The sequence below is a fragment of the Rhinolophus sinicus genome, chromosome 2 (genome assembly GCF_057876585.1).
Source record: "Rhinolophus sinicus isolate RSI-liver-muscle chromosome 2, RSI-T2T, whole genome shotgun sequence".
Classification (NCBI taxonomy): Eukaryota; Metazoa; Chordata; class Mammalia; order Chiroptera; family Rhinolophidae; genus Rhinolophus; species Rhinolophus sinicus.
This window is the reverse complement of record NC_142502.1, coordinates 4,789,400-4,816,074: the sequence shown is the minus strand read 5'-3', so window position 1 is coordinate 4,816,074 and position 26,675 is coordinate 4,789,400. Positions and strand designations below refer to the sequence as shown.

Here is a 26,675-nt window from a genome sequence, read left to right as displayed (position 1 = left end):
GAGGCTAAAAAAAATTAATGCTTTTCCTACCACCTTCGAAGTTCTTCTAGCTGGAGTAATAATCAAATTAATAGAGACAAATTAGCAGGAGAAAAATCAAACTTTAATATGTGTGCATGGGGAATTCACATATACATGAAAATTCCAAAGACAAGTGAGGCAGCATTGGGTGTATATGACATTTTGGACAAAGACAGAAAGGTTTAGGATGGGGTATTAGATTTCAGAAGTGAGAACGGGCGATTTACTGGTACTTGAGGAAGAGAGGAACAGATGTAATAGGCAAATTCTTGCTGGGCAACCCAGAAATAATGCGGGGGGGGGGGGGGGGGGGCGGGGGTGATCCAGTGAACATGCTTGGAGTCTTCCTGACTAATTAATTCTAGGGTGAGAATTCTCAAGGTGATTATGCCAAGTTTCCCTTCCTGAAGCAGGTTTTTCTATCTGAATTTCCTGAAAAAAAGGGGAAGTAAAAACTCTTCCTGAGTTTGTTGGACTTTAATTAATTTCAGTTCAAACTAATCTGCACACCAGGGTGGCACATTCCGGGGACACTCGCCCCGACACCCACACTGTCCACCAGTAACACAGAATGTAAAGCATACATACAGAGGTGGCTTTTTTCATGAGAATTTAGACCGTGGCCATATTTGGTTAAGTATTTTCCTAACTTAAATCTCAGCATATGTCTATATAATGGAACTTAAAAATCTAAGCCTTGGAACAAGAACGAATCTGCCATGATTCTCAGTGTTCAAATCCGTTGCACGTAATAAAATGACTCATGAAAGCATTTTGCTCAGTACGGGCACGGTAAAAGGCGGCTTCCTAGTTCCTTCCGCCAGACATAGTTACTATGTCTAAGCAGCTGGCTGTCCTCTCAGGGTGGCTGAGAACAAGGAGATAAGCAAACAGGAGGTGTGGGATGCGGGGGTTCCTGCTCTTCCAGCAGTTCTGTCCGAGCCACTAGGCAGGCACAACAGTCTGTGTGCACCTGCCAGCAGGGAGCCAAGGTCCAGAGCAGGGTACTCACAGGTGAGGAGGTCGGGACCTGCTGGGAGCAGCACCCATGGCCCTGCAGTGGGGGCTGGAACACAGAGTGATGACAGGGAGTATGCACCGTTGTTAGTTTCCTGATTTCAGGGCTAGTCTTGTGGTTTAGAGGAGAATGTCCTTGTTTGTAGAAAATACACACTAAAATATCGGGGGGTGGGGGGGCTCCTGGTGAATGAAGCTGAATGTCATTCCATACGATTACCACCATGTGTATTTCTTTTCTTATTAAGTCCCTATTAATATCATTTTTTCTATTGTTTCAGTTGCTTTTTCATATTGATTGGTACAAGCGTTTTGAAAATAAGGGAAATTAGCCCTTTGTCAGTTATATGCATTGCAAATATCCCCACTTCAAGTTTATAAATAAATTCACTCATCCTTTTCTTCTAGAACAGTAAGGGGGTTTGCTTAGTTCTGTTTCTACCTTTTAAATCTTTATCATATCTGGAATTTATATTGGTTTAAATAAAGAGATAAAGGTACAGCTGCATATTTTTTCAATTGATTAGTCAATGGTTCCAGCATCATATAAAACATAGCCTCTCTTTTCTCCATCTTTGAAACACAGCTTTTTATCACGATCTATAAATTCCCACACTATTTGGGTCTAATTCTGGTCTCTGTTCTGTTCTTAACTATTTCCTCTTCAGAACCAAACTGAAGAGGCTCATTATTAAAGTTTAATAACACGTGTTACTAGAGCACTGTCTGATAGAACCTTCTGCAATGATGGAAACGGTCTGTTTCTCTGCCCACTAGTCACACTGCATCCTTGGAATAAATCTTTATTTTATTTATATTTCATTAATTTATATTTCAAAAAAGCCACATGTGGCTAGTGATATATTGGATGGCAGAGTTTTAATATCTTGTGGGGCTATTCCCTCCTCACTAACCTTCTTTCCAGAATTTGCCAGGCTACTATTCTCACATGTTTCTTTTTCTTCTTCTTCTTCTTTTTTTTTCTTCTCATAAGAAAACTAGATTTTCTGGGTGCCCAGAAAAAATCCCATTGAATTTGTAAAACACTTCAAGTAGAAGGGTTATACCTATAGTATTATGTCTTCAAACCTTCTTTTAAGTCCTTTTCAATAGAGTTTTACGGTTTTCTTTACATAATTTTATACATCTCCTTTTAAGATCATCCATAGGTATTTTATCTTTTTTGTTTCATTTTATTTTGCTATAATAAATCAGTTGCTTCCTTCAGTTTCTTTCACTGTGTTTTCCCATTGCTTATTGTTTATAGATCTATGGATAAAATACAGCTCTGGTATGTATATTTATAATCTTAACCGGATTCTCTTATTTATAGTTTTTTGGGTGATTCACCTTGTATTTTCTGGTTGTTAGTCATAAAATCTACACAAAGTAGCATAACTCTTTCTTCCAGTATTTATACATTTCATTTATTTCTCTTGTTTAACATTATTGCTTGCGATTTGAACCGCAATTTTGAATAGTTGTAACAATGGTCAACATCCTTGTGTTTTTCCAGATTTTAATAGGAAGATTTTTAGTGTTTTATTATTAAGCCGAATGGTGGCTTAAAAAAGCTCTTACCTTACCAACAGTTTTTAACATTAGAAAGGAATGTTGATGTTTGTCAAAATGCCTCTTTTGGTATCAACTACATGAGTTATATAATTTGCCTCCTTAACCTTTGCAATTATATATTAATTTGACCCATTTATATATTTTCTGTCAGCTCACCTACATATTCAGGATATAAATGCAACTTGGCTGGGGTGTATTTTTCTCTTAATGTGATGCTAAATCTCTTTAATAATTACTTTAAGATTTTGTGCTATGCAGAAGAATTCTCTAATTTAGAACCATTTCTGTCAGGTTTTGGTGTCAGTGGTTTTTGGTGTCAATCCTTTTTGAAAAAGGATTGTGGAGGTTTCTTTCTTTTAGTGGAGTTTGAATAGGTGTAAATATGGAAATAACAGTTCTGTAGACAGTTGACTTGAGTCACTCCTAAAGCCAACTGGGTATGGTATATTTTTAAAGGTAATTTATTAGTAGTTTTAATAGCATCATTCATTGTTATTAGTCTGTTTTCTGTCTCTTCTGGAGTCAGTTTGAATAGATTGCATTTTTCTTGACTAGGCAAATATTGATGACATTAACCTGTGTGAATTCAGGAAAAGAGTGTTTAGGGGAAATATGATGATCTAAGGTTTTCATACGCTGAGTTATGATGCTGATGGGACATCAAGGAGGAAATGGCCAGTAAGCAAGTAGAATAAATGCCTTAGAGATATTTATGAGACATCCTGGCTTGCAAGGTTGCCACCTTCATGGCTGTGTGGGTTCATAAAATCACCCAGGAAAAACAAAGAGAAATGGTCATTTGTGGAACCCTGGAGACCCCAGTATTTACCTGGGTAGGAGACAGCTGGCTCTTATAAGAAGCACATGGAGCTACTTTCCTTACCATTTGCGCTGAAGGCACAGGAACGCTGAAGGCGGTGTAAAGACACACAGTGAGAGCCGCAAAGGGGTATCTTCCCCAAAGGAGAGAACACAGGGGAAAGACAGCTGGAAACTGAGGGACTTTCACAATTTCAAGGAAACTGAAGGAGAAGAACTCAGACCAAACCCTGATGGAGGATGGGGCAGAAGAGAATCACGGGACCATGGGGTTCACGAGACTGCCATCAAGAGAAAAGGGGAAGAAACCAAAGAGGAACAAAAACTCATGGCAGGAGTTTTAGAGAAATACTTATAAATGCCTGGAAACTCTATAATTAACAGAGCTGGGCTAGATGAGAAATTAACAAAGAAATGTAAAGCGCAAGTTGGACCTTGATGCTTTAAGAAAATCAAAGTTGAGTCTATTTCAAATTTCCTTCCACAAACACCATCCGCCACCTCCATTCTCCCCAGCACATGTCCACACACACACACACACACACACACACACACACGCTCACACTATGCAGCAATACAACTTTATAATAATGTGAAACTCATGACAGGTGACGTTGCTATGTTTTCCCCCCATTTGCAGTCCAACTTATGTTAATCATTTTTACTCAGGGCACCATCTTCCAGGAACAAAACCACCTATGATTAAGCTTTGGCCGTCATTAACTAGCAACTTTACGCTATTCAATCAACTGGCTTTCAACTTTCCTCCTATGTTTAGAACCTTCCGTAATCCATATTAAAACTGACAATCATGTATATTTACTGTTTCTGCAGGATTTTGTTCCCCATGAGGACCTTTGAAATACCCACGAGCATTCTAGCAACATGCCTTTGCCAATGAGTCTTCCCGATTTTCATTCAAAACCTTCTTTGAGTCCTGAAAGGACTGGGGTCGGGATATAGGTGTGATGGTGCTGCCACAGGGCTCGGAGGTGGAGAGTGAGCAGAGAGGGGTCAGAGTGTCACCCTGTGGTTTAGATACAAAGCCCAAAAAGGTAAGCCAGCTCCAGGTGGAAGCTCAGACTCAGGGAGCCCCCGCCCCCGACCACCACAACAGAAACCCAGCTGTCAAAGAGTGGGGACTGGCAGTGGGTGGACGCGGCAGGCGCCCTGGAAATCAGGGCCCAGATGGGGTCCCTGGGTGCAGGGAGAGCATACAGCTCCGAAAGGCAACACTCTTTCCACCTATCCCTAGGAAGTTTGTATTTGCCCCCTCTTAGGGAACTGTTTCATTCCTCATTCTTGGCTAATAAATTAGCGTCCTGTTTTCCTAGGAAATAAGAAGTACCACATCTTCTACCAAAAACATCAACTTCCCTACTGCATCTGTAGTCACAGGTCCTGCTTTCCCTCCTCCTACAAAGGACGCAGCATCCACTGTGCGATGGCCCACAGCCAGCCCCCAAGCTCTACTGAATCCCATCCTCTCTCACCTACCGCAGAACTTGCTTTCTACAATTATCCCACTTTTTACCCATGTCACTTTAAAAAGATGCCTTCCAATCTCCTCGCTCTTTTGGGTTTGTCACACCATTTCTGTTTTTCTCAACAGTTCTCATCCAGGTCACCCATGCCTTCTGCACCCACTCCTCCATCCTGCCCCTTCCTTCCACGGCCCACTCAGTGGGTCTTTCATGCTCTCACCCATTAGGATACGTCTTGTCAAGTCCCTGAGAACCTTCCTTTTGCCAAATCCAGCAGTCAGTTCCTTGTCCCCATCTTTCTCAAGCTCTCAGCGGCTCTAACCAGTCCACCCGCCTTGACCTTGACCACAGCCTTCTTGGATTCCACACCTCCGGCTCCCGAGCTCCTCCCAGCTCATCGGCCACCCCGCCCCCATGCCCCCTGAGGCTCTCACAGCTCTGCAGGCAGCAAGGCTCAGGGCTCAGGCCATCCCTATTTCAGCTGCAGTCTCCTAACACCTATGCCAGCAAGGGTCACTTGGAAATGTCTGGGGACACATGTGTCACAACTGAGGGAAATTCTGTAGGCATCTGTTAGGTCGAGGGTGGGCACAGATGCTGCTGTAAACATCCCACAATGCATATGACAGCTATTATCTGATTTTAAAAAAATAGTGCCTGTTCTGCTGAGAAACGCTGTCCTAGGCCACGGTTAAAGCCATTTTATATACAGATGCTGAGTCCAAGGCCCATATGCTCCTGACTTGCATATCCAGTTGCCGACTCCACATGCCCATTTGGGCATTTGAGTAGGTGACACACCACTCTGTTGCTCCCCAAAGTCCACTCTTCTTTGCTCATCATTTGCCTCTCAGTCAATGATGCCAGTGACTCAGGCCAAAATCCTAAATGTCATCCTTGACCTTACCCTTATGTGACACACCCTTCCATCAGTGGGTTGTGGCTCTGGCCTCAGAATAGCTCCTGGGCCCAATCACTTATCACTAAATTCAGGGGCTGACTTTCCAAGCCTCCACTGTCCTTAATTGGACGTCCACAATAGCCTTGTACTTCTCACCTCGCTTCCACTCTCACTGTCTCAAGGTCTCTTCTCCATGCGATATGCATTCAGCATTATCTTCTTAATGTGGAAATAACTTCCCAGTGGCTTCTTGTCACACTTAGGATCAAACCCGCATTCCCAGCAGGTGCATCCAGATCTTTGGCCGGTGCAGCCTCCCTCCTACCTGTGCAGCCTCCCTCCTACCTGTGCAGCCTCCCTCCTGCCCGTGCAGCCTCCCTCCTGCCTCTGCAACCTCCCTCCTGCTCATGCAGCCTCCCTCCTGCCCGTGCAGCCTCCCTCCTGCCCGTGCAGCCTCCCTCCTGCCCGTTCAGCCTCCCTCCTACCCGTGCAGCCTCCCTCCTGTCTGTGCAGCCTCCCTCCTGCCCGTGCAGCCTCCCTCCTGCCCGTGCAGCCTCCCTCCTGCCCGTGCAGCCTCCCTCCTGCCCGTGCAGCCTCCCTGCTGCCCGTGCAGCCTCCCTCCTGCCCGTGCAGCCTCCCTGCTGCCCGTGCAGCCTCCCTCCTGCCCGTGCAGCCTCCCTGCTGCCCGTGCAGCCTCCCTCCTGCCCGTGCAGCCTCCCTCCTGCCCGTGCAGCCTCCCTCCTGCCCGTGCAGCCTCCCTCCTGCCCGTGCAGCCTCCCTGCTGCCCGTGCAGCCTCCCTCCTGCCCGTGCAGCCTCCCTGCTGCCCGTGCAGCCTCCCTCCTGCCCGTGCAGCCTCCCTGCTGCCCGTGCAGCCTCCCTCCTGCCTGTGCAGCCTCCCTGCTGCCCGTGCAGCCTCCCTTCTGCCCGTGCAGCCTCCCTCCTGTCTGTGCAACCTCCCTCCTGCTCATGCAGCCTCCCTCCTGCCCGTGCAGCCTCCCTCCTGCCCGTGCAGCCTCCCTCCTGCCCGTGAAGCCTCCCTCCTGCCCGTGCAGCCTCCCTCCCGCCCGTGCAGCCTCCTTCCTGCCCGTGAAGCCTCCCTTTGCCCGTGCAGCCTCCCTCCCACCCGTGCAGCCTCCCTCCTGCTCATGCAGCCTCCCTCCTGCCCGTGCAGCCTCCCTCCCGCCTGTGCAGCCTCCCTCCTGCCCGTGCAGCCTCCCTCCTGCCCGTGCAGCCTCCCTCCTGCCCGTTCAGCCTCCCTCCTGTCTGTGCAGCCTCCCTCCTACCTGTGCAACCTCCCTCCTACCTGTGCAGCCTCCCTCCTGCCCGTTCAGCCTCCCTCCTGTCTGTGCAGCCTCCCTCCTACCTGTGCAACCTCCCTCCTACCTGTGCAGCCTCCCTCCTGCCCGTGCAGCCTCCCTCCTGCCCGTGCAGCCTCCCTCCTGCCTGTGCAGCCTCCCTGCTGCCTGTGCACCCTCCCTCCTGCCTGTGCAGCCTCCCTGCTGCCTGTGCACCCTCCCTGCTGCCCGTGCACCCTCCCTCCTGCCCGTGCAGCCTCCCTCCTGCCCGTGCAGCCTCCCTCCTGCCCGTGCAGCCTCCCTCCTGCTCGTGCAGCCTCCCTCCTGCCCGTGCAGCCTCCCTGCTGCCCGTGCAGCCTCCCTCCTGCCCGTGCAGCCTCCCTCCTGCCCGTGCAGCCTCCCTCCTGCCCGTGCAGCCTCCCTGCTGCCCGTGCAGCCTCCCTGCTGCCTGTGCAGCCTCCCTCCTGCCTGTGCAGCCTCCCTGCTGCCCGTGCAGCCTCCCTCCTGCCCGTGCAGCCTCCCTCCTGCCCGTGCAGCCTCCCTCCTGCCTCTGCAACCTCCCTCCTGCCTGTGCAGCCTCCCTCTTGCCTGTGCAGCCTCCCTCCTGCCTGTGCAGCCTCCCTCCTGCCTGTGCAGCCTCCCTTCTACCTGTGCAGCCTCCCTCCTGCCTGTGCAGCCTCCCTCCTGCCTGTGCAGCCTCCCTCCTGCCTCTGCAGCCTCACTCCTGCCTCTGCAGCCTCCCTCCTGCCCATGCAGCCTCCCTCCTGCCTCTGCAACCTCCCTCCTGCCCGTGCAGCCTCCCTCCTGTCTGTGCAGCCTCCCTCCTGCCTCTGCAACCTCCCTCCTGCCTGTGCACCCTCCCTCCTGCCTGTGCAGCCTCCCTCCTGCCTGTGCAGCCTCCCTGCTGCCTGTGCAGCCTCCCTCCTGCCTGTGCAGCCTCCCTGCTGCCTGTGCAGCCTCCCTCCTGCCTGTGCAGCCTCCCTCCTGCCCGTGCAGCCTCCCTCCTGCCTCTGCAACCTCCCTCCTGCCTGTGCAGCCTCCCTCCTGCCCGTGCACCCTCCCTGCTGCCCGTGCACCCTCCCTCCTGCCCGTGCAGCCTCCCTCCTGCCCGTGCAGCCTCCCTCCTGCCCGTGCAGCCTCCCTCCTGCTCGTGCAGCCTCCCTCCTGCCCGTGCAGCCTCCCTGCTGCCCGTGCAGCCTCCCTCCTGCCCGTGCAGCCTCCCTCCTGCCCGTGCAGCCTCCCTGCTGCCCGTGCAGCCTCCCTGCTGCCCGTGCAGCCTCCCTCCTGCCCGTGCAGCCTCCCTGCTGCCCGTGCAGCCTCCCTCCTGCCCGTGCAGCCTCCCTCCTGCCCGTGCAGCCTCCCTCCTGCCTCTGCAACCTCCCTCCTGCCTGTGCAGCCTCCCTCTTGCCTGTGCAGCCTCCCTCCTGCCTGTGCAGCCTCCCTCCTGCCTGTGCAGCCTCCCTTCTACCTGTGCAGCCTCCCTCCTGCCTGTGCAGCCTCCCTCCTGCCTGTGCAGCCTCCCTCCTGCCTGTGCAGCCTCCCTCCTGCCTCTGCAGCCTCCCTCCTGCCCATGCAGCCTCCCTCCTGCCTCTGCAACCTCCCTCCTGCCCGTGCAGCCTCCCTCCTGTCTGTGCAGCCTCCCTCCTGCCTCTGCAACCTCCCTCCTGCCTGTGCACCCTCCCTCCTGCCTGTGCAGCCTCCCTCCTGCCTGTGCAGCCTCCCTGCTGCCTGTGCAGCCTCCCTCCTGCCTGTGCAGCCTCCCTGCTGCCTGTGCAGCCTCCCTCCTGCCTGCGCAGCCTCCCTCCTGCCCGTGCAGCCTCCCTCCTGCCTCTGCAACCTCCCTCCTGCCTGTGCAGCCTCCCTCCTGCCTGTGCAGCCTCCCTCCTGCTGCTCTCTGCCTCACTCCCTTACAACTGGCCCATACCAGCCTTTTCCATGTTCCTCAGAAGCACCAGGTAATTTCCTACTGGAGGCCTTTAAGGTTTCCGTTCTTTGCCTGGAACCTTTCCCCTCCAACCCTCCCCAATGAGCAGACCATCATTCAGGTCTGTCCAGATGCCCTCGCAAAAGGCCTGCGCTGACCCTGTAATCCTACAGCTGACCCTATAGAAGAGCTGCACGCCCCTCTCCCCAGTGACTGTCTTTTCACCACGCTTTATTTTCTTCCATGGAACACACGGCTGTTTAAAACCAAATAATCACCTACTAGTAGCGTATTAGCTCTCTTTCCCATTACAATGTGAGTTCCATTCTGGGCAAAGACCCTACCTTTTCACTGTGATATGCAGTGAAATCTAGATGAGAGATGTACACAGCAGGAAGTCAGAATGGGCACAGGGTGAATTGTGCGTCTTCTGCTACAGATGGAGCCGGTACAGTACAGAGGACTGCGGTGGGGAGCGCAGGAGAGGGACCACCCCATCTTTGTGATAACACCTCCCACTTTCCCAGGGCACTTTCTGTGAGTTTCCCATACATTGTGTCGTTTAGCCAGGGACTGTGGAGCCAGAGCATGCTGGGACGAGCAGACAGGCACGCTGTTAGTTGGCACCTGGGCTGAGATTCACCTTATGCCCTCCTGCTGCCCCCACAGTAGACTTGGGACAGGAGTGGGATGCAAGCTTGGGAGCCCCGCTTCAAGGCAGAGGAAATAATGCAGGAAAAGATGTGGTTATGGAAACTCACAGAGCACCTGTAGATTTCTCCATAATGTATCGTAAACTGAATTAAATAAGAAAGGTACAATCCAGCACCTAAAACTATGCCATTGTTTGAAACTTCCAGACATACACTGATTCAGAGAGAGGCATTTGTGTATCTTTTCTTTATATTTCTTGAGAAGTTAAATGTGGGTGAGCGCATGTAAATGTTTAAAAAGTCTCTGCAATGTCATTACTATCTTTGCTAATAATGATTGAAAGGTACTGAATGTTTACCAAGGGCCAGATGCCATCCTCAGGGCTTCCGTGGATTATTTTATGGAATCCTCACGACATCCCTAAGAAGTAAGGTTCATCACTATCCCCATTTTTTGAGAAAGGCACATTTAGGCTTAGAGATGGTGTTTGACTTGGGGCAGGTCACGCAAGTGAGGGGCAGCGCTCGGCTGACACCAGGGTGGGGACTCTGAACCACCTCATTATTCTAACAACTGCACATTAGAGACAAGGCAAAGTTAGAGGAAATAATACAGTCCAAGATTAAAATAAGCCTTGCTGTCAGCACGTTGCTATTGAAAAAGTCAAGCAGGCATTTTGGAGACAAAATCCATAAGAAAATAATGGAGCTGGTCAGCCCCAGCTGTCTAGAAAGCATTTCATTGTCTTGTAAGTAAACGTGACGTCATCAAATGAATATTCTTTTTCCCCCGTATCTTATTCGTTGTCACCCTATTCCACTTATCTGTGCCTTTGTGTATTTGGTCTTAAGTTCCCAAATAGAATAGAACCTGAAGACAGGGATCCTCTGCAGATGGCTCCCTCTCCAGGGCCTAAACCTGGGCATTGAAAGAGCAATGTCCCTTCTGTCCTGCGCGGGCTCGGGCTAGGAGGTGACTGGCAGTGACCGAGCCCTGCCGTGAGCCAGGCTCTGTGCAGGCTCCGTCCCTGTGCAAGACACCGAGTCCTCACAGCCACTCTGTGAAGCAGACACCGTCCTTTTACTCATATCGCCATTTACAGCTGAAAAGCTCAGGCACAGGGGTCATGTTTCATGACAGCACAGCCTGTCTTACGTTGAATCCAGAGGACTCTGCTTAGGTCTGACGACCAGGAAAGGAAGGTATCTGCAGTCAAGGGGACTACTTTAGAATAATAGAGGTTGTGAATAAACAAGGAAAGGTCAAGAAATAAGATTGCAAAGAAGCCCAAGCTGCCGAGGACCCTCGTGAACGTGTGCCGTGCAGGCAGAAGCACTTTGTCTGGGCGGGTTTGAGGAAGACCCAAAGTTGAATGTCACCGGTACACCTATGACAGGGCAGAGTCTGCCTATTAACAGGCTCAGGGCATTGGTGGGCTGAGCTGAGGATCCCAGGCCCTGGGGACTTACACAGCCAGTCGTTTAGGATGGAAGGAAGTTTTCTCCCTGCAACTCTGGGGTCTGCCTGAGGGTGTGTGAATGCAGACGGCTGCATCCTGCGGACCCAGAGATGTCCGAATTCAGTGCAGAGGACAGCAAATCCAGAAGCTAAGTAGAACGCTTTCCCTAAATAATTAATTGAACTCATCAAATTCTGACAATAAGCTGAAATTTAAAAAAAAAACCAAAACCTTTTATGATAGAATACAGAATTATCTGAAAAAATGCAGGAAAACTAACCCACTACAAAGACTGTATCAGTCCATAAATGTGTTTGCAGAAGAAATGTGTTGGATTTCTCAGAACAGCCTTCTGGAAAGAAAAGTACCACAAGACCCATCACCATCAACCTTGTTACTGACCTCAGGGACGTGGGAGATGGGAGAGTGTGTCAAGGAGAAGAATGCGTGAACAAACGCATTGCACAGAAACCCACTTTCATCAGCGCCATTCTGTGCACGCTCACAAATAAGGACGAAGGCGTAGAGCTGACAGAACCCTAAGAGAGCGGAGACATTTTGTCCAGTGCTTCCTAGACAGAAAAATTAAAGAAATTTCGAGCACTAAGAAATAATGTAGGCTCTGCAGAAACAGATACTGACATCAGAGAAACAAGGAAACATTTATAAACGTTAACATTTATAAAATTACTAGGACTAGACTGTATGTATCCCAAGGAACGAAAATAATTGACTTTAACACTTAAATTGTTACTTTTGAAAACTCGTGTATCATTGAAGTCATATCAGTATGTCATAGAAAAGTTAATGATTATTGAGCTCAAAAAGAAAAAATAAATGAGACTATAATATTATTGGGATTATTTGACAATGTTTAGACATCTTGCCCTAAATGATTACCAATTAACTTTTACTAAAAAAAAGTAGTAGGTTTGGTATCTGTATATCATGCGTAAGAAAAAGAAGTAAAATAGAAGACTATTAAGAATAAATTAAAATATTAAGAATAAAAAGTATGTGTCCCATTGAGAAAGCGTTTGCTGAGAGCCTGCTGTGCTCCAGGCGTGACACATGGACATGGGGAGACAGAGGAGGGAGGAAGGAGGGTCCCAACCCTCAAGCGCATAGTCCGGTGAGGGAGGCAGAGGACCCCAACCCCAAAGCACGAGGGGAAAGTTCATCCTATAAGGGAGGAAGTCTGAATAAAGGGCTGCAGGAGGACTCCGTTTGGGAAGAGAGGAAGGAAAGAGAAGGCTGTCGGAGAGGCTTGGGCAGAGGAGTGTGTTTTGCTGGCTTTGGCTTCTGGTGGGCTTTCAAGAGGCTGAAAACGGAGATGACATGAAAGGGAGAGGACGTGAAAACAGGCAGAGAGGCTTGAGCTGTAAGGGGGCGGCAGTGCCTTCTTAATTGCATTGTTTTTCTAAACAGTGCGTGGGAAACCAAATAGAGATTGGTGACTGTCTCAGGTTCCCCGGAAATAGGCTCTGAGATGGAGATTTTCACACAGAAGCAGTACCTGTAAGACAGTGAGAGAAACAGGAGTGGCCAGAGGGAGCAGGGCTCCCAGGTCGTCTCCAGTTGAGCGAGGGGGCTGGGTCTTCACACCCGTACAGCAGCCAGTCACTGAGTGTGGGCTGCCACGGCTGGGGGTGACCTGGAACATGGTGCTCCCAGCTGAAGAGGACAGCAGTTCCCATGGGGAGCCCATGCTGCAGTGCTGGGGGGTGAGCACCTGGGCAATACTTGAAGCAGCCTGAACAGTGGCGCATGATGTGAAGTGAAAACTAACGGAAAAGTGTTGAATCCTTTACATTGACTTCTATTTAAATAGCCAGTGGGACTAAGAATCACAGTAAACCATACACGATTTCATGCTCATTTGCTTGCCGCATACAAAAGACATGACTTCCTGCCTTTCTAATGAGTTAGACATTGAAGATGCACCAAACATACATAACACGAGGCTGACAAGAGGGCTGGAAACCATCACCAACGCTGCGCCGCCCCTCGTGGCAGCAGTGCTGCCAGCCCACCGTCGTCACAGGATGTGCGCCAGGCTATGTCGGCAGTAGGAGAAATAGCTTTATTACTGACCAAAACTGCGATGCTTTAACACTGAGTTCCTCGAAAACATTCACTTTTATACCCAGACCCACATATGCATTTGCAAGAAGACTTGCCAAGCTGGCTCAGCCAGCTAGTGCCACAGAGATGAGCTGCCCGCCTGCAGGAAAGACTGACCCACACTTGGCATGTTAGTGCATTCCTCCTGCCAGGCTGACACTGCCAGCCAGAGATTACACTAATAATGCATAAGGCACATGTGCTGAGCCACGAAGATATGTCCAAGGTGGGAACAGTCATCTCACCTTAGAAAAACAGCAGACTAATGAAGACTTTTAGTTTTATCTTTTCAAAATTTTTATTAAAGTATATTGGCATACAGTTTTATATTAGTTTCAGGTGTACAACATAATAATTGGACATTTGTAGCCCTTCCTGTGTGCTCATTACTCTAAGTCTAGTACCCATATGTCACCGTGCAAAGTTATCACCCTGTTATTTACCATGTTTCCCTTCACCTTTTTCATCCACCCCTCCCCCCCCTGGCCACCATAGGCTTGTTCTTTGTTTCTATGAGTCAGTTTTTGTTTTTAAGTTTTCGTTTGTTTTGAGTTTGTAAAAGTCCACATGTAAGTGAAATCATGCTGTATTTGTCTTTCTCTGACTTATTTCACCTGGTGTAATACCCTCTTAGTCCATCTATGTTGTCGCAAATGGGAATATTTCATCTTTGTTATGGCCAAGTGACATTCTGTTGTGTACATAGACCACTTCATCTTTATCCATTCACCTTCTGATAAACACCTGAGTGGTTTCCATAACTTGGCTACTGTAAATAATGCTGCAATGAATATAGGGGTGCCTATATCTTTAGAATTGTTTTTGTTTTCTTTAGATATATATACCCAGAAGTGGAATTGCTGGGTTATAAGGTAGTTCTACTTTTAGTTTTTTTCAGGAACCTCCATACTGTTTTCCATAGTGGTTGCACCAATTTGAAATCCCACCAACAGTGCACGAGGGTTCGCTTTTCTCCACATCCTCAATAACACTTGGTATTTGTTGCCTTTTGACAATAGCCATTCTAACAGGTGTGAGGTGATATCGCAGTGTGGTTTTGATTTCTATTTCCCTGATGATTAGTGATGTTCAGCATCTTTTCAAAATTAACATATGGTTAAGGATCATACAGAGAGGCTGTAATTGTGAAAGAAAAAAAAAACGTATCAAAATGAGTATTAGTTCAGAGTTTGGAAATGTAACCAAAAGGATTGTTTAAAAAATAAATAAATAAATATATATATATATATATATATATATATATATATATATATACACACACACACACACACACATACAAACACATAACACACACATAATTGTTTATTATTTCTAATGTTGGTTAGATGAAAAGGAGATTTTTTTTTTTTCCAATCTACTAGTAATAATTATGACAAAATTCCATGCCCACCCAGGGATTTGACTGGTTCTCAGACAATGAATTCCTCAAGTGAGAGCTAGTAGAAAGATTTGCAGAATCAGGAAGCGTAGGCAGGGTTCTGGAGTCTAGAGGGTGCTTATAATCAGCGTATGAAAAGTACTGAATAGATGGGCCTGGTGATGGCAGAGGAGCGTTGGAGGGCCTCTTTAAAACAAACCAGTCTTTAAAGAAGAGAGAGAGAGAGAGAGACAAAGTGCTAAAAGCACACCTAGACGAGTCTAGCCATACAGTGGAAGCCCCACACTTGCTAAATAGATTAATTAATTCAAAATTAGGTTGGCGGCCAGTTTATCACAAAAGGATTAAGGTAGTGCATCTTTCTCTGACTGTGCGATATGATTAGTAAGCCAATTTTATACCAAAGATTTCCTTTTTATGGAAAACATACAATCCTTTTTTAAAAAACAGTCTTGGTTTGCTGGAGAAATAAAGAAATGGCATAATTATTTTTATAAAAGACATAATTATTTTTATAAGGTGTCTGAAAGTAAAAATTTCACCTGAAAATGAAAGATATATTTATAAATTAGAATAAACGCAGACTGGGACAATCCTCTAGGAAAGCGGCCTACATTTGGACACGTCAGATACGTCTTACAGGTCATGAAATGGGTCTAGTTATTTTTCCATCTTAGATGGGTTGAAACTTAAGGTCTATTCAAACGTTCAAACCTATAAAACCCTGTGTAAAAGAAGTTTTCCAAATGGCTAGTTCACTTTCTCCCTGGAACATTAAAAAAAGAGCGGGGGCGGGGGGAGGGGATATCTAATTCGGAGAAAGGAGATTTCATTTGGAGTTTCGTTTATTAAAATATTAAATCTCACCACACTAAAAAGTGATAAATTTTATGTCAGTGTAAATGTCTTTGCAAAATCATGTTCAAACACCAATTCTGCTGCTTCTCAAAGTGCTCAGATTGCATCTGACAGTTTGCTTGCCAGAATCATCATTTCATGACTTAGCGAGGAGTCGTCTGTGGGCCTTGCCCCAGCCAGAGTTCCAAAGGATTTCCGCTTAGGCTTGAATTTCCAGAGCCTCGGCAGCACCACCGTTTTAACAGTCAAATACCATCGTTTTCCCCTTTCATCAATTTCATGACTGTTTAAAAATAGTAAGCTGTATCTGCCAAATGCTATTGGGAAAGGCTGTTAAAAAGAAGGAGAAAGCTTCTCTGAAGAAATTTGGGCCAGAGAGGAATTTTTCTTAAGAAAGAAGAGAAGATGATGAGAGAAGTGCTGACTTTGTCTTAGGAGGACCAACGACTCTATAGTGCTCCCAGTTTCTACGTCAGTCAGCCTCTACACGGTCTCCAGGTGACATTTCCCATTTCAGGCCCAAAGATTCATACTAAGTTCCTCTAATTAACAACCTAATTCACTTCTGACCCCATAATGAAACTCTTCAGCAGTTTGCTTCTGGGCATTGAAACAAAATAAAAACGACGAATTTCATGTCACCATCGTTGACCTTCTGTCCAGGGGCCTCAGAAACCCCCATGTCCCACTGAGTGGCCGTCTTCAGGAGTGGACTGTGCCCCTCTCGGAAAGCTCTTGGCAGAGAAGACTTTATGCCCATATATGTACTCCTTGTGTCATGCGAACGCATGAAGAACTCCGCAAATACGAATCTTCTTTACTCCACTGCTCTCCTTTGAGACCAAGCATTTCACCACCAATTTTTAACGTCTCCATAGCAGCACAGATAGTTGTGTTCTTTCCATTAGGAACATATGCCCTTGGAATAGCAGCTAAGCAGTTTATCAGCCACAAGTATTCCTGGGTGCTTGCTACAACTGTCTACACATCTGCTTGTTGCTGCTGAGAATACCAAAGAGGCAGTCACCATAAAAACCTAAAACATGGTTGAAGATACATGTACAGAACACAGGATGGTATATAACTGGACGCTAAGTCACCATAAGTGCAGTAGGAATTGCAGGAGGTTGGGGGGATGGGGGGGACTAAAATGTCATCATAGCCTCAAGGGATCAGAAAAGGCTTCCTGCAGGACCTAGGCCTTGAATTTGGTTCTGAACGGCAGTTCTTGGAGAGAGGAGGAGGCGGAGGAGGATAGAGAAGCATCTTTGTCGGGAAAAGCACCCCAGGAGAGAGGTCTGGAAATCAGTAATGAGTGTGGCAGGTAGGATGGAGAAGGGGGGGAGGAGTGGGGGGAAATATGCTGCAATTTGCAGGCCCAGCCAAGAGACCCAGGCAAAGGCAAGTTTCTCCCCCCAGCCCAGAAAACAGACACCGCAGACTGGGGCGGCTGGCAAAGGGTGTCCCATGGACTTCAGGAAGCCGAGATCACGGGCAAACCAGCAACAGACCACTGGGCAGAGTTTTCTACCTGCCGTGCTGCGATCTTGCTACTTACCGCTTTTCTTATCTCTTGCCTCCAGCTGCCAACTTTTTTCCTGTCCTATTGACCACTCACTGCCATGCCACTGAATATGCTCACAGAACAAAAAGAACAGAAGTCCCTGTCATTTCGTTAACAGCCTGCCTGGTCCTGATCAGGTTTTCCTGGCCACTCCCTTTGTGAGCCATGGACAGTCTGCACCCATACACAGCACAGGAGGGTCACGCTGCGGTGATGACGACACCCCAGCCTGCTTCGTGCCCCTGCGTGGGGGACACAATTCAGGACAGATGTATTAGCTGCTCTGCCAAGTCACGACAACCGTAAGCCCAGCTCAACTGAGTCTGTTCACTTCGGTAAAAAGTGACTTCACAAAGTGCGTCTGGCAGAGGCTAGAAATCCTTGACTTACTTCATCTTTCCACCGGACCAGCATCCAGCTGCATGACTCAGTTGCCTTCCTTCTGACTTGATTTTATTTTTATCCTCAATACCCTCTTCCCTGCCTGAAAGTACCCACGTCCCCTTCTGTGCTCCCTAGATCTACCCAAGGATTGGGGTGATGAGAGAAGCGGGCACAGAGGAGAGAAAAAATCGGCATAGCCACTCTTGCTCAAGCCCTCAAGAGGACTTGGGCGGAATGGGTCCCTGAGGTTCCATAAATGAGACAGCCTGTGCCCGTGCAGCAGTTTGTGCTGAGAGGCTCCTGGAGCAGAGGAGAGGACATGCCCACAGTTCTCTACTTGAGCACACTGCCACCTCCCTCCCTTTACCTTCAGCAGAAACCGTGCATCCATCACAGCCCCGTACCACAAGCTGGCATAGTTCAGAATCATTGGACAATTGTCAGAGAGCCACAAGCTGAAGCCCGCTTGCTGTCTCTGAGCTGGGACTGCGCACGCAGGAGCCGCCCTAGACCACAGCCTGGCTCAAGACTGCTGAGCTCCCCATCACTGCATGAGACTAAGTCCTGCTTCGCTCCGCTGCAGCTGGCAAGTCGTGGTTTTATGGAATGCGCATTTGCAGACATTTCCTCTGCGGTGTGTGCTGCACAGCGCTGAGGCTGGTCGAGAACAAATCAACCATCTCCTTCTGTAGATGACTTGAAGAGGACCGCTTATTGCCCAGGCTGTAGGTCAGCTCTGTTCTCACAGTCAAACACCCTTACAGAAGTCACATTCTCCCACACAGACCGTGACAGGTGTGACCTGAGGCTAGTGACTAACGACAGGCCAATGCAGTTATACTCGTTTTAAAAATATTTGTGACCAGGAGAAAACATAAGGAAATGAGATTAGGGTCACATTTTTGTAACAGAGGAATGCTCCCTGCCCGGGTGCGATGTCCACAGCTCCGGGGGCCCCTCAGCTGCTCTGACACAGCGGCCACGTCTGCATCTGAGGGTTCTGCTGTGGTGGCTCTTAGCTCCTGCCTGGGGGTGCAGAGGAAACCCCGTGCCTTATCTACCTCGGCAGCAAGAAGGGAAGGACATGAGGGGCAAAGGAGGAAGGAGGAAGAAGGGGCAAGAACAGGGAGGGAGGAAACAAGGTGAGAAAGGCGAGGGGATAGGAGCAGCGGCGAGACGAGCAGAGGAAGAGGCTCTGTGTTCCTGGCATTGTTACTGGAAGTACACACTTAGCGGTTTGAATGCTACGTGCTTCCTGAAGGTACAGCAGGGAAAAGGAGTTGTTCCCTGTGGACGGGACAGACCAGGAGCCCTGGTCAGGAATAGCTGCCGGGAGGAAGAGACAGACGAGTCCCTGGAGGTGGCAGAGCAGGGGAACAGTCCAATCGGACCTGGGCACAGTTAATGGCGTTTCTCACTCAGGAGGTTACTCCCATCTGGAGGCCCTGGGCCCTTCCCCGCTGCACGTGCACACACACACACACACACACACACACACACACACAGACACTCACACACACACAGACACACACACGCACACACACTCACACACACACACTCACACACACACTCACACTCACACACACACTCACACACACACACACACCCCTTGCCTGCCTCCAGGAGCTTCCACTGCTCAACCAGCCCTCAGCCTCTCCTGACCTGTTCTTCTAGCTGAAACCCTGCCCCAAGCAACTGGGCCACATCCCTCCAGAGTTGTAGCTGGGGTGTCCCTGTGTGTATAGCCCAACCAGGACAGCGAAAGACATCTCCTGGGAGAAGGTGGTCTCAGCAACAAAGCTGGGACTCCAGATGCATTTTCCTGCTAAAATATATGAGGTAAAGTTATATTACATAATATAATCAAGAGGGCGTTTGGTCCCCCATGAAAGTATCCTTTGGAACAATTGGCTTCATCACCCTTTTTACACAAACAATATCATCATGTATCCTCTCAAATTTTCATCTTACCTGTCTCATGGTAGGAATAGCCTGTTTACTGTCATTGATGTCTTTCTCACCTATTGTTGTGTCTTATACATGCTTCTTAGGAGATGTAAATAATTTAGGAACAAAGCTGGAGATGGATGGAAAGATGGATAGAGGATGGATGGATGGATGGATGGATGGATGGATGGATGGATGGATGGATGGATGGATGGACTGATGAAGAAAGAGCATACCTGCCAGTACAAACAGGGAAATAGTGAAGGAATCCAGGAGTGAAAGGCCTGCAAAAGTCATTTTACAGTTTACATAGACATTAACTTAGAGAGAGAGAGAGAGAGAGAAATGACAACGACATTGAACTTGAGATACATTACTTTCTAAATTACTCTGAGTAGGTTAAATGACTTTTGTGTGCTAACCCAAAGAAATAACTACCTTGTATTTCACTGTGTGAGAAAATACAGTATGAGTTTATGAAAAATGGAAAAATGTTCATGTAGAGATGATGAGGGATAGGCTAGTCAGAGAGACCACCGAGGAGGCTGGAGACAGCACTTCCAAGTAAGAAATGGCAATGGCTTCAATGTGTTGGTGGCAGAGGAGATGGAGAGAAATGAAAAATCTTTGAAGAATGTTTAAGAACTGTAAAGGACCATCTTAATAATAATTATAGGTGGGGGGTGAGTGGCTAAAAGATGAAAACAACGTTCTGAAATGGGAAACACAGAATAAGAAGCAACTTTGTGGAAAGAAGAGAAAGAGTAAGTTGTGCTTTTGTTTGTGAGGATTTCATCACCTGGGGGACGTCCAATGGGAATGTTCCCTAAATAATTCGACATTCGGTCCTGGGACTCAATTTTTTAAATGCCTGGTAGGAAATAAGAGATTTAAGAGTCACTGGGTTTTAGCGGATAACCGGGGTCATTGATGGAGGAGATGACCCTCGAAAATAGTAAAGTCTAGGGTGAGGTCCTGGGTAACAGCTACGTCTAAGGGAACGACAGCTCCCGAAGGGGGCAAAGATGACATAGCCAGTGATGTGGGAGAGAAACCAGGAAGTTCCCTCTGTGGAAACCAAAACAAGAATGTGTTTAAAGAAAGGGGGCGTGGTCAAAAATTTCTCTTAGAGGCCACGTGCGATAAGGAATGAAACTGGATGGTACAGCCGTTCTCGCTCTTGGAGAAAAGAGGCCAGATTACAATGGGTGGGAAAATTAAGAAACAAATGAGAGCAGAGGAAAGGAGCAAGTGTAGGCAACTCTTTCAAGAAACTTGGTGGTGAAGGTGTTAAAGTGGAGGCAAATTTTGGTAGAGTTTTGGGTACAGAGAGAGATTTGCTGTTTATTTTAAAATGAAAAAGACATGCCATGTTACAGTAAAGAAAGATATAAGCTCCATGAAACTGAAGGTACAAAAGAGAAAGAAAGTAATCTATTGGCTGAAGCCCCTGAGAAGGTGGGAAGGCATAGCTGGAAGTACATAATTGGAAGAAAATGCCTGAGATTATAAAGTGAAAGACCTGGACTCTGACAACTATAGGACATCGAAGAAAGAAATGGAACAAGATACAAATAAATGGAAGGATAGACCTTGCTCATGGACTGAAAGAATTAATATTGTCAAAATGTCCTTACTACTTAAAGCAATATACACATTCAGTGCAATCCCTATTAAAATACCAATGGCATTCTTCTCAGAATTAGAACAACTAATCCTAAAAATTATATGGAACCACTAAATACCACGAACAGCTAAAGAAATTTTGAGAAAGAACAAAATGGGAGGTATCACGCTTCCTGAGAGAAAAAATATACTACAAAGCTCTAATAATCAAAACAGTATGGTACTGGCATAAAAACATAGATATATAGCTCAATGGAATATATAATAATAGAGAGCCCAGAAATAAACCCTCACTTATACAGTCAATTGATCAAAGAAAACAAGGATATGCAATGGGGTAAAGACAATCTCCTCAATGTGGTGTTGAGAAAACTGGACAGAAACATGCAAAAAATGAAATTGAACCACTTTCTTACACCATGTACAAAAATAAAGATGGATTAAAGACTTAAATGTAAGACATGAGACCATAAAACTCCTAGAAGAAAACATAGGCACTAAACTCTCTGACATCTTTCTTAACAATATCTTTTTGGATATATCTCCTCAGGCAACAGCAACAAAACCAAAAATAAACAAATGAGATTATATCAAACTAAAAAGCTTTTACACTGTGAAAGAAACCATCAACAAAACAAAAAGAATGGGAGACAATATTTGTAAATGATGCATCAAATAGGGGGTTAATAATCCAAAATACATAAGGAACTCATAGGCTTAACACCAAAAACCAAACAACCCATTTTTAAAAATGGGCAGAGGACCTAAATAGACATTTCTCCAAAGAGGACATACAGATGGCCAACAGACATACGAGTATGAAAAAGATGCTCAACGTCACTAATCATCAGGGAGATATTACCTCACCCCTGACAGAAGGGCTATTATCAATAAATCAACAAACAAGTGCTGGCGAGGATGTGGAGAAAAGGGAACCCTCGTGCACGGTTGGTGGGATTGCAGATTGGTGCAGCCACTATGGAAAACAGTATGGAAGTTCCTCTAAAAACTGAAAATAGAGCTGTCATACAATCCAGCAATTCTACTTCTGGTATTTATCCAGAGAAAACAAAAACACCAATTCAAAAAGATATACGCACCCCTATGTTCCTTGCAGCATTATTTATAATAGCCAAGATGTGGAAGCAACCTAGGTTTCCACTGACAGACAAACGGCTAAAGAAGATGTAGTATATGTACATACAATGGAATAGTACTGAGCCGTACACAAGAATAAAATCTTGCCATTTGTGATGACATCGATGGACCTAGAGGCTCTTATGCTAAGTGAAGTCAGTCAGACAGAGGTAGACAAATACCATATGATTTCTCTTATATGTGGAATCTAAAAAAAGGAACAAAACAAATGAATAAAGAAAACAACAGAAAGAGACTTATAGAGAACTAGCTGATGGTTGCCCAAGTGGGGGATGGGAATTTTTATGAATTCAGGAATAAATAAATCGGGGGGGGGGGGGAAGCTACCGCAAGGGATGATCACTTTTATTGCTATAGATGCGTAAGAGAATTTAAAACAGGATTCTGCTGGACGTTTATCACCTGAGGTAAGTTCAGTTATGTCAGCTGAATCTGAGCTTACAATAAACCCATTAGTTACTTTGAACTGGTTAAATGTTTAACGGAAGACTTCATGAAATGTTTTACTGATTTATTCTAATAGTTACTACAACCTTCTGAAATTACTCATTTAATAAATCCCATATAATTAAAAATAAGGATAGAAGTTTCCGGCATGGTCTGAGCATTTTAGAAGTACCGCATTTCCTGTTGCCATCTAATACACCCAAGACCCATAATATTTTCCCTTTTGCATGTTATATTCGACTGATAATCCTGAAGCATGTAAGAGTATATTCCATTTCTATTAATTAAGCATAGCGTAACCTTCCGGAGACAAAGACTCAATTAAAATAATTTCCCAGTTTCTCCACTGTACATAGCTGCCCTCCATGACGGTAAGCCACTTGAATAAGTGGAGGTGGTTTTTGTGATGCGAGAATTTATGTCTCAAGTGTATGGTTCTCGTTTATTTATATAACGTGAAATATCTGCTTCCAAATTCCTCAAGAGCCTTCCCCTTTGAGAAGGGGTTTCCTCGCGCCCATCCTATGCCATCTGTCCTCTGTGTCAGTATCCACACACCAGCAAGGAAATGGCGTGCCTAAAGTTCAACAGCTGACCAGAGCTGAAGAGAAATGAGCAAAAGTTGTGTTCACTACCTCTTCTATATTTCTCTGTGGAATTTTTCATTAGGTTTTATAAGGTTTTAATATCTATATTATAGAGAATTGCTTTCGACTTTTCAAAATTTCCTTGCTATCCTCCGCGGGGATCCTTAAAGGATACGGTTTCTTTTTTAAATTCTGCTCTTGGCAAGCCAGTTTATAGTTTAGCTTGGTGTTTTATTATGGTCAAATATTGCTTTTAAGGAAGAGGCTTTGGGAAAACCTGCAAACTTTCTGCTTTCCCAAAGGTTACTTGTAGAACTGATCTCCAAGCATTTTTTAATCTACAAATATCTGTTTGTAATTCTTCCTGTCAGGGCAACAGTGGCTGCAAGATACTTTGGAACTGTGATGGCATACACCATACAGATGTCAGCGCTTAATATGTAAAAGTGGAACAACTGTTCTCCTCCCATCTGCCAAAGCACATGCATTTTTCTTGATACCAAAATGCAGTTCACCTCCAAGTGGGTTTCCTAACAACACTGCTGTCCCTTTTCCATCCCTCCAAGCGCCATCTTGAGCTCACCTGCTCCTTCCAGGGACTCTCTCAGTTATCTACAATTGTGATTTATTTATGTGTATTTATGCTTTTCCAGCTTCTTTCCCCTTTTGGAAATTAATCTTTGTGACAGAAGAAACTGAGTTGAATTTCCTCTCTGTATCCTTAAGCCTAGGTATTTTTTCAGCACTTCATAAATATTTGTCTACTGACTAGTTGAAGAAGATTTAGTCTGCCATAGATGCAAATGAAATTCATCTCATTTTCTGAGTCAGATTGATTGGTGGAATGGCTGTGCTACACAAGATTCTGAGTCTTTCCCCACCCCCAGATTAATGAAGAGCCATAATCAATTAAAACTGTCTGCCACAGAGACTGCCAGAGGAGGTGGAGAGAATGCAAAGTCAGGCCAGGCATTTGCCGTTAAGGGGGTATTGAATGGTTGGTGAGTTACAGATAAAATGGTTTTGAGATACAGTGATGTGGAGATATTTCCTTTAATTAGTATGATGAATTTCATCGGCCTTAAATATATATATATATATTCGTATGTGTGTGTGTGTGTTTGGTTGGTTGATTGGTGAGTTGTTTTGGTGTTTTAGCAGGGTTAGCTTCCATCTCTTTAGTCTGACACTATAATTTTTGGTCACGTGATTGTTTCATAAAATTGTGTTGAGATTGTATGCACCCTGGTTTACAGTAGTTTCATTCTCTTGATGGATACAATCTTACATAAATGGATTTCTGTCTTGGTGAATATTTTCCATATAAACATTTTCTACCGATGTAGCTAATTTGACGAAATGTTATTAAATAGGTAGAAAATCTAGCTTCAGTTCCTCTTTTTCTTCTGCTTGAGCTCAACAAAAATGCTTGACTTTTATTGAGAATGAATGTAAGGCCAACAGTAACATTATTCAAAATCTAATAATGTTCTTTTAAGACAAAGTAAGTTGAAGTGGTCTCTTTGTCACCCCAGTTACTGTCTGTAAAGCCATGTTTCTGTTCTCATAAGATAGTTTCTATGAAAAGAAATTGAAACGCCATAAATCGCATTAGTTTAAGGTCACAAATTAATCACTTTATTACCTATTTTCTCTTGAAAACACTTTCTTTGTAGAAATTGTGCCACAAAAAGACTCGTTCTATTCCATTTAATGGGGTATTACTGCCTGTTTTACTTGGTATTCTAAGCCACGTCATAAGGAAAAGACTGTAATTGCCCGCTACCATTGTTCAGCTTGACATCAATGAGAAAATCCTTTTCTTATATTTTCAACTGTTATTTATTTCTGCCACAAAATATGTGCACTTATATGCTGCTAAAATCCTTTCATTGATCACTGAAATAAAGGATATGCCTTAAGGAACAGCTGTGGAAGGTAGTCTTATGAAAGCTTTTATGTAAGATTGCAATTATAATTCCTTTTTGGTTAACTGAGAAAAAAAATGTTTAATGATGGCACAGACTAACATAAGAGTTAATTATACTCTACAATTGAATTTCTGACCAAAATTTTCGTATTCCTACTATTTAGCAATGTATTGTATTTTAAATGAAACAAAGATTCTCCATCGCTTCTTCTTTATTCCATTATACCACACACACACACACACACACACACACACACACACACACACAAATGTATTGATTTAGGAAAATATTCCAGTGGGTGAGTTTTATATAAAAGAATAAATAATGAAACCCATTCACTCCCAGAACTCAAAGCTCACCTCTTGCATACAGACAAATACTAGCACTGGTTTGATTGACTCTCACAAGAGCATTACACTTCAGGGGGAGGATTTAAGGCCCGGGCAGAACATGTGAGAGGAAATCTTTGTAAAGTGCTGGTGTCGTGAAGGAAGAGGGGATCAGACATAATTCTTTCTGCGGTCACTCTGACCTGAAGACACCTCTTCGTCTGTTACCACACTGGGCATTGTAGCCAGCTGACTGCTGGTGGTCTCAGAGTAAAGAAGAAACACTTTCAACACCCATCATCAAGGATTTTCACAGTCTCTATTCTTATACTTTGAGTAGCTCTTCTTTGACGCCTATTGACTTGAATCTAAATTTTTCTCAGTATTATAGAGTAAAATATATACATTTCCCAGAAAATTTCTCTCATGTACAAAGCTCCTGAAAATATTGTCTCTCCTATATTTCCATCAGTCAGTTTTTCTTCTTTGTCCTTCATCCTTGAATTTACTCATTTCCTACGTTAGCACCACTTTTGATATGTAATCACTGATAACATTTTGTGCTGTCTCTGCTGGCAGATGATGGTGTGTGTCTGTATCTGTTTCCCGCCACTGGCCTAGTGGTTAGCACATAGCAGGTGGTAAGTCTACATTTAGCAAACGAATTGAAAGAAAGCTTTTCAAATTTCAAATCTGAACATCACCCCCTCGATAATTGACTTCAAGCATAGCACTTATTCTTCCTGAATATTTTCCTCATTTATAAAATGAGATGGTACCATCTCTCCAGATTGTTGTGATGACCAACTAAAGCAATGGTGACATGTCAGATATTGTCCACAACCACACTCACACCCACTCATACCGTACTTGCACCCACACCCACACCCACATTCACACTCACACACTAAGGACATGTTTGTGAGATAGGAATGCTTCCAATCTGGCTAAATTCCGGGCTTTCCCAGCCTTTGGTTTGATGGAGAGTGCTGCCTGCGAGGAGGAAGACTTGGAAGATCTGGGGTGGGGCGGGGGTGCATTAAGGAAGAGACCCATGGGAAAGGGAAGCTGTGGTGGGGAGAAGAAATTTAAGAAAAGAACGGACATGTTTTTAAAAGGTTTAGGAAAAGTTTGGCTGTACAAGGTAGAACACTCTACTACCCTCTTCGTG

General features: G+C 45.7%; 1 protein-coding gene and 1 long non-coding RNA gene across 3 annotated transcripts in view; both read left to right on the top strand.

Annotated features, from left to right (window-relative positions):
- The window catches only part of PACRG (parkin coregulated), a 447,188-nt gene that overhangs the window by 354,861 nt on the left and 65,652 nt on the right, over positions 1 to 26,675 (top strand). The window lies entirely within an intron of this gene.
- On the top strand, positions 377 to 25,158 carry LOC141571733 (uncharacterized). Its single transcript, XR_012496813.2, has 3 exons — positions 377 to 1,035; positions 17,115 to 19,318; positions 23,616 to 25,158. It is a non-coding gene; the product is annotated as an uncharacterized LOC141571733 (long non-coding RNA).